This window comes from Acinonyx jubatus, chromosome A2 (genome assembly GCF_027475565.1).
Source record: "Acinonyx jubatus isolate Ajub_Pintada_27869175 chromosome A2, VMU_Ajub_asm_v1.0, whole genome shotgun sequence".
Taxonomy (NCBI): domain Eukaryota; kingdom Metazoa; phylum Chordata; class Mammalia; order Carnivora; family Felidae; genus Acinonyx; species Acinonyx jubatus.
Window position 1 is genome coordinate 45,455,885 of NC_069383.1, and position 14,601 is coordinate 45,470,485.

Consider the following 14,601-nt stretch of genomic DNA (forward strand, 5'->3'; position numbering starts at 1 on the left):
ATGGTGTTTTATTTGCCCAGTTCACTCCCTAATAAAATGGAGCTGGACACAACTGTTGTATAGCATTGGTTTGTACCCTGGGGATTCCTTTTCTTTTAAGCAGTTTCAAAATTTCATTGAAAATTTTTATTGAAAATTCATGTGAATGGCTGTGTACCATGTAGAAAGCTAATGTGAAAGTTGAAAATAGGACTTCTGAATTGTAGATAGTGTCAGACATTGGATAGCCTCAAAGGTGTGCATGCCCTGTGATGACAATGAACCCTTACCATCTCCCCTCTTCAGGGGAGGAAGCTGAGGTCCATATGTTTGCATCCTTATTGTTATATGGTAAATCAACAGGGCTGGGAAGACATTTCAGTTCCTCACCGCTAATGTCTCTTGATCACCAAAACTATAGGTTGAAATATGAAACGCTTGGTCTAGCCAACCACTTGGGGTGAAGAAGATAGAAATCAAGCCCAACTATGAAGGCAAACATTTGAGTACTAATCTGTGAAACACAAGCATCCTCAGTGATTACCTGTTAAACATGTTTGTGTGAAATGAATTTTTTCCATGTAATTTCTAGCCAGCTATCTCTGTTGTCTTTTTAAAAAACTTTATTGAACATATCCTGCTGTTTTGCAGGGAACACCCTGTCTCAAAGGCCAAAATAATTTTATTATCTATGTTTTAATACACCATGATATAAAAATAGTGGTTCCTCCCCCAAAGTAAATTTCATTTAGAAATACATGTTTACCCAAATGGAAAGACATCTGTATGTGAAGTCAAAATATTCTGAATATTTATGGTAGTAACTGTCTGGCTATAGGACTATAAGATTAACTAGATTTGGGATAGGTTTCTTTCTTCTCATTTGCTGTTTCAGAATAAATAGGTTTTATTGATTTTTCTCCTTCTGATCATAGTGAAAAATATATAAGCAAATTGCTTACTTATATTCAGAGCAGGAAGATGGACTTAGACTATCATTTTAGATTTGATGTATGTATATATATATATATATATATATATATATATATATACACACACACACACACACATATACATGTATATATGTGTGTGCATGTATGTGTATACACATGTATGTGTGTGTGTATATATATGTATATATATACATATATACACACACACATATATATATATACACCAAATCTAAAATGATAGTCTAAGTCCATCATCCTGCTCTGAATATAAGTAAGCAATTTGCTTATATATTTTTTCTGGTTTTACATTTAGTATTTGGATGTGAGTATTCTGTTTAAAAACTAGGCTGGAAACCAACCTATCAAGCTAAGCTGAAAACATACTTCAGCTGTTTTTAGTATTGGGTTACTAATGATTGCAAACACTTATCTGTTGTTTGCATAGACCAGGTGTTGTACTCTTCCAAGTGTTTTACAACAATTGTATGAGGTAGGGGCTCTATTTTCCCTCTGAACAGAGGAAGACACTGAAGTAGGGGAAGATGGAGTAGCCCAAACTCACACAGTTTTTGAGCAGCAGAGCTGGGATTGAAACCTAGGCCATTAAGCTATATAGAAGCCATGCACTCACCCACCACATATATGGTCTCTCAACTTACAGGATTTTGAGAATAGAATGGTCTTCTCATCAGAATGTATTATAATCAAATTGTGTTCTTTAATTGCCTGGATTGCACGATGCTACCAGCCTTTGGAAAGCCTCTGCTAGATTTCCTCATTTGGCCAAGGCTGGAGCAAGCAAGTGGTTCCCATTACCTATCCCTAGGGTATGAGGTGGAGCCAGTAAAAGGCAGCAGGGAACTCTTCACCTGCAAAAGGCTGGTGAAGGGATGGGTGCCTTCAGCACCTCCAGAGGTGCTTCCAAACTGCAGTTCACCATCTAAACTGAAAGTCAGAACTTAAGTGAACATAAATAAGACGTGGCAAGAGGATGGAAAGAATACTGCTTGAAGGATTGTGCAGAATTAAAATGGGGGAGGGCAGTAAGAGCAGAGCAAAAATAAAAGAAATCAGGAGAAAGGACCATTGTATGGGAGAGAAATTAAGCTAAGTAGTGTTTTTGATTTTTGGAGAGGACTCAACCTTTTTCTGGTTGTAGTGGAAGTCACCCTAGATATGTCTTCATTTTTAGGAAAGAATATATATTGCACAGTGATTAAACATACTCTAGAGCAATGATTTTCAGTCAGGAGTGATTTTGCCCACCGGGCAACATTGACAATGTCAGGAGACATTTTTGGTTGTCACAACTTGGCGCTGGGTGCTACTGTCATCGAGTGGGTAGAAGCCAGGGATACTATTAAGTATCCTACAGTGTGCAAGGCAGCCCTTAACAACAAAGAACTAGCCCAAAATGTTAATAGTGCCGATTTTGAGAAACTCGATTCTAGAGCCAGACTGCCAGGGTTCAAGTCCTGGCTCCGCCCCTTCCTATTTCTGTGACCTTGGGAAAGGTACTTAGCCTCTGTGCATCAGTTTCTTCATCAGCAAAATTAACTGAAGACCCTATTTCATTTAAAATAAGATGCTGTCAGAGGTGCCTGGGTGGTTCAGTCAGTTAAGCATCTGGCTCTTGGTTTCGGCTCAGGTCATGATCTCATAGTTTGTGAGTTCAAGCCCTGCGTGACAGTGTGGAGCCTGCTTGGAATTCTTTTTCTCTCCTTCTCTCTCTGCCCCTCCCCAACTCACGCTCACTCTTGCTCTCTCTCTAAAATAAATAAACTTAAAAAAAAATAAGATGCTGTCAATGTAAGGTACACCTTCATTTTATGGAAGATAAATCAATGCCAAATAAATCATTCTATAGATTATACAATGTATGTCTGTTTAAGATATATTAAAATGTGGAAATAAATGTGTCTTAGAATTGATAATATATGGGATGTTCTGTTTAATAGGGTTTTAGGACTGCCTTTCCCCCCATTGCCTCCCAGAACCGTTTTGTTTCCTCGGGTCTCTTGCATGGGCACATGTTATTAAACTTCTGTTTGATTTTCTTCTGCTAAAAATAAAAATATAGAGTTTTAGAAAGATGAAATGGATGGTGTTATTTCTTAGCTCATAGACGGTAGATACTCTATGAGCTTTAGGAACAATGGAGAACGAATAAGGGAGGTTTCCTTTTCCTTCCCTCTCTTTCCCTCATTGGTGTTAATGAACCTGAAAGAGCCAGTACCCCTGAGGCCTTATCTGTAACAGAACACATTCTGGATTTTGGTTATCAGCTCCAAGTGGAGCAAAATGAGGGAGCCAAATGCGAAGCCCAAAGAGTCCAGGCAGTTTATGGTCAGGGGAGTGATAGGAAAGGTGGCCAGACTCATTCCTCACATGATAGAGCATGTGAGGCCTTATTTAGAGAATTCCAGTGGCATGTTTTGATACTAGATATTCAAATATCTGTGTATTCTATGATGATGATTTAATTAAATCGCTGATTACCAGTGTGTAGAAATAGCTATAATGGCCCAAACCATATACTTACTTAGTTATGATTAGAAACTGACATCTGGGTAACCAACTAAGAGGACTCAGGGCCCAGTTTTTAGAAGTTTTTATCTTTGGCTCATTTTCCTATTTCTCGGTGATGATAAGCATGTTTCCATATTTCAGTGGTTAAGTCAGCGGAATTATTGGTGAGAGACTTTACAGTTTGTGGGTGCAAAGTACTGTCTTAAAAATGGGAAATTCATGTGGGACTTCTGAACAATGAAAGCAATTATTTATCTGGATCTATAGTTTTTGTGCTAGGGTCTTACGTCCTTTATAGCCCACCCATTGCAAGTAAAGACTGAGAGAGCACAGGAAAACTGTCAGCTAAATCAATTCATTCATTCACTCACTCACTCATTTATTCACTTACAAGACGTGTGGAGCACCCACTATGTAATAGCCACTGGAGTTATGAATAAAAATTCAGGGTGTTTATTAAAAATTCATATGCTTCTGTTTTGCTCTTCTTTAAAATTTATTTTTTATTAAAATGGTGATAAGAACTTCCAGCTATTGCTGAGTTTTATATTGCTTCCAAACCCTGTGTGTTTTTTGAGTAGAGGCTGATAACCTGACTAGAATCACTCCAACTATTTGCCATGTAAGAATGCAAGAGTAATTCTGTCAGTCAGGCTTCAACTGGAAAAGTGGACTCCATGGAAGAGATACATGAAGAGAGTGATTGCTAGGAATGGGCTTACTTAGTTCTCAGCACTGCCAGGTAAAGCCCACACCTGCAGGGATGGCCATCAGGCAGGGCAGCCTGGAACTCTTAGGCATGAGTACAGCTGCTGTCCATAGGTAGGATTTCTTCTTCCGAGAAGCCTCAGTTCTGCTTCTAAGGACTTTTGACGGGTCACTCAAAATGTCTAGTATAATCTCCTTGATTTGAAGTCTACTAATTATGAACTTGAATCACATCTACCTTCATAGTAACACCTAGATCAGTGTTCATTGAATAACTGGGGACTAGCTTAGCTAAATTGACACATCAAAAAGACCATCCCAGGAGTGTTTGAAAGGAATTTGTTTTAAACTGCATATTTTATTTTTTATTAAAAATTTTTGAAATGCTTATCTATTTTTGACACAGAGAGAAAGAGAGAGAGAGAGAGAACTCTAGTGGGGTAGGGGCAGAGAGAGAGGGAGACACAGAATCCTAAGCAGGCTCCAGCCTCTGAGCTGTCAACACAGAGCCGGACGCAAGGCTCGAACTCATGAACTGTGAGATCATGATTTGATCTGAAGTCAGATGCTTAACTGACTGAGCCACCCAGGTACTAAACTGTATATTTTAATGGGTAAGTAACGGCCAGGTTAATTCAGTCCACTATTAATTTTCTAATAGTACTTTGACATTATTACAGTATGTGGGCTGTATTTATAAAACATCACAATTAGTTGATAGAATCAATGAAATGAAAAAAATCGAGGCATTTTGCATCAATTTGGTTAATTTATAAACTAAGATTTAGAATGTGTAATTAGTTGTGTTAGTCCTTTGAGCACACAATCTCTGACTACTAATATTTCTTTTCATTGCTTTAGCTTATTCATCAAATGCCAGTGTCCATAGTACTGGGCATGGTCTTTGTGATCTAATTTTAACTTGGGAAATACACAATCCCAAATTTAAGAATATTCTATCTCAGGGTGCCTGGGTGCTTCAGTTAGTTGAGTGTTGGACTCTTGATTTCAGCTCAGGTCATGATCCCAGAGTCCTGGGATTAAGCCCCATGTTGGACTCCACACTGGGCCATGGAACCTGCTTAGGATTCCCTTTCTGTCTGTCTGTCTGTCTGTCTGTCTGTCTCTTCTTCTGCCCCTCCCTTCATTGTACATGTGTTCTCTATCTCAAAAAATAAATTATTCAAAAAAAGAATGTTCTAAGAAAGTTGACAGACTGAATAGGAATATGATCACATATTTAAATTGTTTTAATATGTCTTTTTTAAACAATGCTTATTTATTTATTTTGAAAGAGAGAAAGAGAAGGAGGAGGGACAGAGTGAGAGTGGAGAGAGAATCAAAAGCAGGCTCAGCACTGTCAGCGTGGAGCCTAATGTGGAGCTTCAACTTATGGGTATCATGACCTGAGCCAAAATCAAGAGTTGGATGCTTAACTGACTGATCCACCCAGGTGCCACTGTTTTAATATGTCTTATTCATTTGTTTAGTCATCCAATAAACATCCAATCAATGTTACTTGTTGAATTACATAGTAGTTAAAAAGAGAGGCTCTGGGGGCGCCTGGGTGGCTCAGTCAGTTGAGCATCCAACTTCGGCCTAGGTCATGATATCGCGATTCATGAGTTCGAGCCCTGCATCAGGCTCTGTGCTGACAGCTCGGAGCCTGGAGTCTGCCTCAGATTCTGTGTCTCCCTCTCTCTCTGCCCCTCCCCTGCTCATGCTCTGTCTCTGTCTCTCAAAAATAAATAATGTTTAAAAAAAGAGAGAGAGAGAGAGGCTCTGGGGTCAAATGCCATCACTTTCTAGGTGTGTGACCCTAGAAAAGTTATATACACTGAGCCATTTTTTTTCCATTGTGGAATAGGAATAATAATATTGACTACCTCATAGATTTGTTTTGAGGACTAAATGAGATTGTCCTGCAAAGTCAGAGTGTTTACTTCTTGAAGTTGTAGACCTGATTTTGAGTCTCTGTGTGTCTGGGCACAGCACAGGGACTGACTGACAGAGGCCTATGCACTGACCATTAACAACACACAGTGTTGTAATGATGTGCCCATTAATGGTAGATGTCCAGAGCATGACGGAAGCACACTGGAGTGAGAATACCTGCATATTCTCACTGTAGAGGGGTGTTTTGGCCATCCACTCCTCACACAGTGAACCTAAGCACCACCATCAAGACTGGGCATTGAGATTAATGACACCATGAAAGAGGAACTGTTCCATCAAGAAGCAGAAATTAAAGAGAGAAAATTATATTGAAATTTTTCATGGAAAGTCAGGTCCATGACCCCAAGAAGTAAATTTAAAGATCCTAAAGATAATTTCTAGGTTCTAGAGCAATACTACAAATGATTTAATATGAATTTCTTATTGATTTACTTACTGAGAGTTGTCAAATGAAATCAAGGTTACCAGCATCCTATAATTAAATCATTGTGTGGTTAGTGGGCCCATTTTAACTTTGTCTTTAAATTAGATGTAAATTAAATTTTAGGTCTTTCTCTTTTACCCGCCCTCCTTTTTTCCAGTACACTCATCTATTTCTCCCATAAGGTTTTATTTTGCTCTAGTTATTTGGCTGTGTATAACTACTTCCTGACTTGTAGGAGTAATTTTTACCTGTTCCCAGGTGATTGCTGACATTGAAAGTAAATGACTCTGCCAAATATATTTCCGAAGAACTTCTGCACAGAGAACTTAACTCACTTTATGAATGCCTTCATATAAGAGATATATTTTCCATCTTTGTATAATAAATCTGCTTATATCTTTGGGATATTTTTTCATATTCACAGATTTTATTGTTCTTTATTAGATTACTTTTCACCTTAAAATAAATTGCCTGCCAATGAGTTGCAATACATTAACTTTCAATGAAGAATGAAATGAAAGGGAGGAATATAAAGTTATAAATAGATGTATAAATGGCATTATCCTAACAACGGGAGACTTATCATAGTCTAGTTTGTGGGGCATGTGATTACATTTCCCATCATTGTTCACAGGCAGAACAACCTCACAATACTTCATATAATCCTTTTGTTAGGCTCCTGTTCCAGAAAATGAGACTCAAACACCTGCTTCCCATAAAGTTTTACAGGTTCTAATTTATTAAATACCTTTTATGCTTGCTGATTTTTCTTGGTGATAGTCTCTGTATAGAATGAGTTACGAGTCACAGTTGATCTCATCTACGGAGGCCTGTATGCTTTGGGAGGGAAGGAATGGTGCACAGGAATGCAGGTGAGGCTGAATACACATCTAATAGGACTTGGATGCCATTCTTCTTACTCTTTGCTTCCCTTGGACAGGGATATTTATCTTGCTGCTACCTGTAGGCTCAGAACTTCCTACCCTGAGGTTAGTTCTGACTCTCGATGTACACACACATGCACACACAGGCATGCACATTCTCAAGACATATTAGGAGGTTGCTGGCTCATTCTCAAGATCTATTCTTGCTTGTCAGTTTAACTCTTTTTTATTTTTATTTTTTATTGTTTAAGTTTATTTATTTATTTTTGAGAGAGAGAGAGCAGGGGAGGGGCAGAGAGAGAAGAAGAGGGAGAATCCCAAGCAGGCTCCACACTGTCAGTGCAGAGCCCCACATGGGGCTCAAACTCAGGAACCGTGAGATCATGACCTGAATCAAAATCAAGAGTCAGACACTTAATCAACTGAGCTACCCCAGTGCCCCTAACTCTCTTTTAAATATTGTTTTGCATCATTGTTATTTATATACCTAGCTGAACACCTGGCACAAAGTACACACATATGTGCATACATACACATGGCAGCTGCTGAGGGTTTAAAAGCACTGTGTTAATTTCTCTACATCCATTATTTTATTTAATTTTTTATTTTTAAAACATTTTGGTTAATTTCTGGCATTTTTAAAAAATCATTCTACATATATTATTTTATATAATTGTCACCAAACCTGTGAAGTAAATACTCTTATCATCCCCATCTTACCAAAGATGGAAAAACTTGTACAAGGTCATACAACTAGTAAATGAAAAAGCTAGGCTTTGGAACAAAAGGCTTTATACTCCAATGGCTACATGCTAGACTGCTGGGAGATCCCTTGTCTGTTCACTTATTTTTGCACAAATGAATGCCTGTGCCCCACCTGAACTGGAAGTTTCTTGCAACTTTTCTCTCAATAGCCCAAACAGCATCTGTACTCCACAACAACAAATGCTATTGACTCCACAGTGGATTTGGCCAAAGGCATGGGGATTTCTGATCTACACCTCTTCCTATATCAAGACCAAACCAAGGAAAGTGTATTTCACTGTACCGCTAATTTATTTAAGACAAAGCAAAGATGGATTCAAAGAATGATCTATCATCCTTGTATTAGCTTATGCTGTACTATAAAAAGTTAACACATGCTTGGGAATTAAGAAAAGTTGACATTTAAGAGATAATAACTAATTAGAATCTCATGATACTGACACTTTAAAGAGAACCTGAAAAACTGAGAAAGAGTTGTGTAAGGATGAGTGAGATGATTAAGGGCGTTAAATGTGGTGTTTGTGAGGCAATGACTTGGGAATATTTAACATAAAGAGGAGAAGTTATGATAAGATAATGACTTCAAACCTATGAAGATTTGGGGAGACACATAATCATGATCCATTCAATTTACACATAAGAGAAAATGTACTTAAGTAAAAATATTTGACTTGCCATTCATTTTCCATCCAACACCTTTACTTAATGTCCATTATGATCCTAGCACTACGAATGAAACTTCAACCATAAGGACTTTAAAAGAAGACCAAAGTTTGCACACATTGAATTATATATAGTCCCCACAGTCCAAGTGAAGTGACAGATTATTTCCTGGTTCTAAAATGTAGAAGGAATTTATTTCAAGATGATTTTGCAATAAAAGACATATTTTTTTTTCAAATAGACATTTTCATCTCTAAAAATTTTCTAAAACCAGATGGCATAACATTTTATCTTAATTCAGTTGTTTTTTTCAGGAAGTGAAGATAACAAAAGTCCAGGTCTACTGATATCTGATTATATAATATAGTGATAACATTTAGTTAATCTATTAGAGATGTTCTTTATTTGTATGTCTGAAACCAAATAAAATACTGTCAATTTGTGACCTATTTGCTTTCATTTCCTTGGGTCCAGAATAACATGTAGCACATTGGCAGTCTTCAGATGTTTACTAAATTAAGTGCAAGCAATCATTTGGTATCTTGTAGTGAACTTGCACTGTTAGGCTATGAGCAATATGGGACCAAGGTCCATGTCAGATTCCTCTGTTGTTCTCCACAGCGTCTAACATAGTATCTAGTCTAGAGGAAGTATGTTCATCCAGTATATAAAAGAAGGAGGGGTGCCTCAGTGCTCAGTCGGTTAAGCATCCAACTCTTGGTTTCAGCTCAGGTTATGATCTCACAGTTTGTGACACTGAGCCCCGAGTCAGGCTCTGCGCTGACAGCATGGAGCCTGCTTTGGATTCTCCCTCTCCCTCTCTCTCTGCCCCTCCTCTGCTCACTCTCTCTCAAAATAAGTTAAACTTAAAAAAAAAAAATTAAATTAAAAAAAAAGTCTTAGCATAGTTTTTACCAGGTTTTTCTTTTTTTCTTTTTCTTTAAAATGTTATTTTTGAGAGGAAGAGACAGAGCATGAACGGGGCAGAGGCAGAGAGAGAAGGAGACACAGAATCCGAAGCAGGCTCCAGGCTCTGAGCTGCCAGCACAGAGTCTGATGCGGGGCTCGAACTCACGAACTGTGAGATCATGACCTGAGCTAAAGTTGGACGCTTAACCCACTGAGCCACCAAGACACCCCAGCAGGTTTTTCAGCTGAATAATAATTAAGGTAACACATTCCAATTCTTAAGATGCTCCTAGTTTATGATGGTAAAAATCATCTCATCAACAAATATGTTCAGTTAACAGAGCATCCAAACCATATCCATAAGTTCTTTAAAGTGAATTATAGACATGAACCATATAGGATGGGTTGCATAATTTACTGTAAAAAGATTAATTTTACTCACTGCAGTTGAGATGAGAGGTCTTTATTGAGTTGGTTCTTTCTTAAAAGAATGATGGAAATTCAGTGAATGTTGGAAAAAATTTTCATTCTTATCCATTCCTATAATAAGTTGAAGCAGTACTTAGCAGTTTTCAGTAGGAGAATAATTATACATAAAACCTGCTTTTTTCATATTTATGTGTTTGGACAAACTGAATTTAGATATTTTTAAAAAGTGAGTGGAGATGTGATATCTTCATTTAGGAGAATCTGAAGAATCTGAAAAATTAACAACTGTGGTAGGAGCCTAAATTTAAGACCCTTAAATTCAAGAGAAATTTCTTTAATTGTATACAGATGTTTTTACTTTCAGTGATTTTGCTTGCAAATTTCATATTGTAAAAACAATGTCTCTGAATCCAGATTCATTGTTACCCCTAATGAGAAAAATGCTAAATAATCTCCCATTGAGATCTATTTGAATCCATTTTTGCTCTTAAATGTCTTTTAAATAATTTGAACTAGAAACCATCTATGCATGATTTCATCAAGATTTCCTTGGAGTTATAAGTTCATTAAAATTTAAAGTTGTTTCTCTTTGCTTTTTCATTTTGTCCTGTGCTTCTCTTTGGTGCTTATAAAACCAAGAAATGAGATGGTTTATTTACTTTGCCCAGTCCTGCATCACTAAAGGCTGAATTCTGCTTCCCTCCTGGGTTGTTGTGGAGCTGAAAGGACAAGTTTTCCTCAAAAGACTACACATAGAGCCCTCTGTGTTCCTGTACACTGAGAAGGTTGCCATGAAATTCAGAACCTTCTCACTGTCTGAATTTTCTTTTGAGTGTAAGTTCACTGCTCTACTTTCATGTTTAAGTATTAATAGGGAAACCAAGGCTGAGGGTCAGAATAAGTTTAAGAGGGAAATGACCACTTACTATCTTGTCTTAATCTTGTTTTTCTAAATTATAGAGATAAGCAAAGAAGAACTGATTATTACATAAGCATTAATGCTGGCCCTTTGATTAAAGTTGTAAATGTAATTTCCTAGATGTCCCATCGGCAGCTGTAAAACATGATTAGATTGTAATAATAAATGAGTTTGACCAATTGTTTTCCTGTTTGACTCACGCTGCTATTTTTGGAGAAATCTCCCCTAAGGAAACAGTCTTCCCATTCCATGCTCTCATTTTGAAAACTTTGGCAAAAGAATGGACTCTCTTGATATTTGAATTCTTACTATTATTACATAATGTATAGACTCACTAGAGTATTTAGAGCTCAAAGATTGACAGGTTTTACAATGAATATTAATGCAGGAATTGATAAGAATCTGGCCTTGTGGTATTTGAGTGCCATTTACAATTCACTGGAGTACCGATGTATGAAAAATTGGTTTGCTCAAATTCCTTACCGACTAAATTAATTTATCAGTGTTGTACATAAGATTTAAATTTTTTCTTTGTATTTTATGGCATATTTATAAAAAGAGGACACCTCTGATGCCTATAGAAAATAAAATACAATTTATTAACTTTCAGTTCATCACATATATCTTCAGATACTTTTCTGTGCTCTATGGAAAGATTTATTTTAGTATTTTAAAACAATTTCTTTGTGGCATCCCATGATGCCAATATTTGCACAAATTTTATTTTCCTGTCAAAAAGTTATTTTTTTCTTGAAAAAATTCAAATGTTTTTGTTAGATATGGAATGGTTTCATAAAAAGCACTGTTCCTTATTAGTCCTTTAATTCCTTGCTAATGGTTACTTCCTTAAGGTTAGGTGTATAGCTTTGGCCTTATTACACTTTAGTTCATGAAGTTTATGTGTTCAAATGAAATATGGAATATTCCGATATGTAACAAATCAAAATGTAGCACTTTGATTTTACAATTAAGACATACTTGTTTGGTATTTTTTGGTATTTAGTCTGGGAAGACTAAGAAAAGTCTCTTCTTATATGGATTCTATAAGGAAACTGATAACTATGTATACTTACCCATTTCACTTAATATATGATGAACATTATAAATATATGAATAAATTTATTAAAAATTTATAAATAATTATAAACATTATAAGTAATTATAAATAGTATAAGTAATTATGCTGTATATAATTTAAAATTTTGTTTTATAACTATAATACATAATAATAAAAATTGAAGATATCCCAATTAATGGCACTATATTAATGTAATTTATCAATTCCCTATTAGTCGAAACTTTGTATTTCTTTGCCATTATAAAGGAGCACACTGATGAGCATCTTTGTAAATGAATATTTCAGAATATCCTTATTTATTTTACTATGATGAATAAATGGAAGATAAATTGTTAAATCAAAGGATACCCACATTTTTCAAATTTCTGACAAACATTGCCCAATTGCCCACTGAGAAGATCATATAATATATAGACCTATCAGTGACCTATGAGAGCAACCATTTCCCCTATGCTTCTCTGCACTTTTATTATTGTTTCTGATTCTGCCCAATTTAATAAATAAATGGAATCTCAGTAAAATTTTAATTGCATTTCTGAGGCTCATCAATTTTTCTAAGCTTATTGGACATGTATATTTCATCTTTTGTAAATTATTTTTGCTCATTTCCTTTGCATATTCTCCCTAAAATGCATGTTTGTGTTTTTTTATTGATTTCAAAAAATCTTTTAGAAACAATTCTTTGTTATAATATGTTATAAATAGACTTTCTCATTTCATAATACTTTAATGTTTTTGTAGTTGTTTGGTCTATTGGTTTGTTACTTTTATGCTTGCAAACATTGATATGTTTAGAAAAGCCTATTCCCACTCCCAAATTATACTAATATATATCTTACATAGTTTTTGAGTGTACGCATGGGTTCATTTTCTACATTTAAATCTTCAGTCAATTTAGGAAACATTTTGGTATAAGGTACCATCTATCTTAATTTTTACAGTCGCTTAACAAATTTGTTATATACTATTTGTTCAATAATCCTAACTTCTACTGTTATAAAATAAATTTGTTATATATTGTTATTATAGGGCTTACTATTTTTTCCTGGAAATTTTATTCTAAACTAAGATAAAAATCAAATTGTTTTTTCTACATTAACAAGAGTGCCATATTGTTTTTATTTTCAAACTTTACATTTTGATATCTGGTAGGGCAAAATATAAAATTGGTTTTCTTTTGAATTCCATTTTGTTTGAAGATTTCTGGCTATTTAAAAAAAATTAACCCTCTAGATTAATTGTGGAATAAACTCTGAAACCATACAACAAATTAATAGTTTATATTGTAATTTGAGAAGAAATTTATATCTTTAAAATATATGCTTTCCCATCAACATGGGATTAACATGATACAGATTTCAATTTAATATTTATTTGATATGCCTCAGTTGAATTTTTGTGGTTTTCTTCACATGGAGCCAGGATATTTCTTCGTATATTTATTTCTAGATATTACAGATTTTTAGTTGCTGTATTGAATTTCCTTTTAGCATTTATCAAAAGATCATATAGATTTTCTCTCCTGACTTATTAATTTGGTACATTATATTAACAGGTTTTAAAATATTGAGCCATCTTTGGTAATGGAAATTTTAAGAACTTACTAAACAATGAGTCCGTGAAAAAGTTTCACTTTTAGATTTTTAAAACTGCAAGTCAGACACTGAAATAGGAAATTCTCTAACCCTCAGGGTGTCAATAGGGTGCTATAGACAACACTTGTATTTTGTTGTGATATATCTGCAATATATTAATACATGTATGATATATATATGATACTATATATATTGACATACATTTAGGTATATATTATGTTACTGTGCTTTTTTCTTTTTCACTTAAAACATAGAATGTTGGACAGACAATAGCACTTTCCTTACAGATGTTTTATTTGCATATTTATTAATTCATAGTTGTCATGTTTATATAGTAAATTTTACCCTAGTATGAATAAAAAAAAGATGAACTGTCTCTATAACTTAAACTTTGTTGGCACTTTCACAACTTCCATTAAAATATTGTATATTATAGTAAAAAAGAAAACAGGAAGAGAAAGCTAATGAATACTACCTAATCCTTTTTCTTGATTTCCAGAAGGTGTAACTTTAAGAACAATATACTTCAGATAAGAAAGAAAAGACATTTGATTAGAGAATTTGCTGAATATATGTGATTAATTCAACAGATGTTTAATAAAGTAGTGTTATGAGAAAGAAAATGAAATTAAATTAGAAGTATATGTATTTTTATTGTTATATATAGTTTATGTAATAAAACAATTATTCAGTGGGTGGAAATTTTCAGCTATGCTAAAAGAATAAATTCTAGAGATCTGCTCTACAATACATGCCTATTGTTAATATGGTATTGTGTATTTTAGAATCTGTTAAGAGGATAGATTTCAT

General features: G+C 35.0%; 1 protein-coding gene across 9 annotated transcripts in view; it reads left to right on the top strand.

Moving 5' to 3' along the window:
- PDE1C (phosphodiesterase 1C) overlaps positions 1-14,601 on the top strand; it is a 504,797-nt gene that overhangs the window by 359,037 nt on the left and 131,159 nt on the right. The gene's annotated exons all lie outside the window — the stretch shown is intronic.